This window comes from Pistacia vera, unplaced genomic scaffold (assembly GCF_008641045.1).
Source record: "Pistacia vera cultivar Batoury unplaced genomic scaffold, PisVer_v2 Contig609, whole genome shotgun sequence".
NCBI classification, from domain to species: Eukaryota; Viridiplantae; Streptophyta; class Magnoliopsida; order Sapindales; family Anacardiaceae; genus Pistacia; species Pistacia vera.
The window spans coordinates 1,322,213-1,324,825 of record NW_022196456.1 but is presented as its reverse complement, the minus strand read 5'-3'; the positions used below and the strand labels follow the sequence as shown (position 1 = coordinate 1,324,825).

Genomic DNA, 2,613 nt, shown 5'->3' with positions numbered 1-2,613 from the left:
ATGACAAGAATACAATGTAAATTACAATGTTATATTATAATAATATATAAAATATTTTTAGAATTTATTATAAGGAATAAAGAAACCATAAATCTCATTTATTTACTTAACCATTCAAATTACTGACACTAACTAATAATAATCACATTTATGGCACATATAATAAAGGCTTAATTAATTCTTGTAACTCTCTCACCTTTCAATGCTTAACACTAGTTGCTTAATTTCTGGCTATCAAAAAACATTCCAAAAAAAGAAAAAAACACAAAAACAAAATTTCTACACTCTTCAGCATACAATGCCCTTGAATTTGAATCCAATTTTGATGAGCATCGATGGGTAATTAACATCGTCGAGCGCTAGAGGAAGAACTTGATGAAGACGATAATGAGTCCAGCGGCATTTTCAATGTCCCCAAAACCTTAATGTGAGTGATCCAGAATCCTACACACCACATCAGGTTGCAATCGGTCCTTACCATCATTGGCGTCCTGAGCTCTTTGAGATGGGAAGATGTAAACTCGTTGCAGCAAAAAGAACTCAAAAACAACTTCAATGTCTCAAGTTTCAAGACTTAGTTCAGCAGTTGATAAAGCTTGACCGAGAGATTCGGGCATGTTATCACAAGTTTCTAGATTTTAGTGGTGAAACTTTGACATGGATGATGGCTATTGATCTTCGTTCCTTCTTGTTTCCTTCAAATCTACGTCATCAGAGAAGGTAAAACTTTATCAAGGCATAATGCAATTCTTAGAGATATTGTGATCTTGAGAATCAATACCCTTTTTTATATTGAAGAAGATGTTAGAATTCCAATTTCAGTCGTTAGAATCAGCGGATGATTGTTGTTGTCGATGTTAATGGGATTATCAAAGAGATTTCACCTTTCAAATGATGCAGGACTTGCCCAAAATTGAGCTGTCGGATTGTCCCATTTGCTAGACTTTTTGTACCACATGTTCGTGCCCAAATCGGAAGGACCAACCGAAATTATCGATGTTGAAGATCACTGTGAACTGATGAGCAAGGAATGGAAAGATTTTTTTGGGGTCAAATTTTGTTAAGCAACTCTGAGGAAGACATGGAGGCTGCTTTCAGAATTACTAAACAAGATTCCGGTTGTTTTTTATACAAAATTTGCTACTATCAGACCTGTAAAAGCCATAGTAAAATTACCTTGGACAATGCTCTCTAACCTTCCTGGATTTTCCATCTTGAAACATCTTGTTACATTCTTTTGCTTGTCAAACAATATTGAAGAAAACAAACCAGAAATGAGAGTTCTAAGATTAGCAAACCACCATTAGTAGAAGAAATCACAATTCCTTCCGTCTCTGAGCTCTCAAAAGCCGGGGTCCGTTTCTCACCCACCAATGGTAACATATCAACAATTAGTTTTGATGTTATTGTGTCACATTTTATCTTCCTACAATAAGTTTAGACCTGACCAGAGGTGATTTGAGAAATTTAGTAGCATATGAAGCATCAAATGCATCAGGGCCATTGGTTTTTACTCGTTACACGGAATTGATGAATGGGATTATTGATACCGAGGATGATGTGAAGTTGCTAAGAGAAGAGGTATAATTTTGAACCGTTTAAAGAGTGATGAAGAGGCTGCAAGGTTGGAACGGGATGAGTAAGTCAATTAGATTGACAAAAGTGCCATTTTTAGATGAAGTTATTGAAGATATTAACAAGTATTATGACGGTCGATGGCTTGTCAAAATTCGAAAATTTATGAAGCATCATGTGTTTAGTTCTTGGCAGTTTCTAACGTTGCTGGCTGCCATTTTGCTCTTGTTCTTAATGATGTTGCAAGCGTTTTGCGCTCTCTACGGCTGCTCTCGTTCATTTCGCATCAGGAGAACTCAAAGGCTATCTTGAAAATATTCATTCAATTTGGCTGAGAAATTTCAGTGGTGTGTTTGAAGATAATCCAGGGCAAATCATTAAGTAACACTTTAGCTTATATGTTGGTTCAATAAAATTTCATTAGTACATACAATAGTTTATTTTCTGAACTTTTAATAAGTCGGCAAAAAAGAAAATAAAATGCTCATAAATTAATTGTATACGTGATAGTATTATATGTACAGGAGATAAATTTTCTATAATTTTCTCTTTCTCCACCCATCACCAAGATTTATAAATAACTATCCATTGTTATTTATCAAAACAACCCTTATAAGAGTTTGTTTTGAAAATTAATATATATGTTTTTGCTTTATTGGACTGTTTCACTACATCAGTAAGTGATACAAAAGAAGAGTTTATAGAGAAGAACTTATATGAGTAGAGCTTCTTATTAGATTGCTTATATGCATAGAGCTTTTGTGAAAAATTTTAATTTTTAGATTAGGAAAAGTTAAAAAGTTTTCTAATATTAAATTATCAAAAGGGACTTTAGTATACAAAAAAGATCGAGTCAAGTTTGTAAACTTGAGTAGGGATATTTTTGAAATTTCAACATTTGAAATAAGCTAAAAAAAACTTATGGAAGTTTTAAATTTTGAACTTCTCGTATAAATCGTAAAATAATTAATTTAAAATCTTGTAAGTCTTAAAAATATTGGATGGTAGCATTATTTTCGGCAACTGGTTGACAAGTTT

General features: G+C 33.1%; 1 pseudogene; it reads left to right on the top strand.

Moving 5' to 3' along the window:
• On the top strand, window positions 1–1,887 carry LOC116110651 (annotated as a pseudogene).
• The last annotated feature ends 726 nt before the right edge of the window (window positions 1,888–2,613 follow it).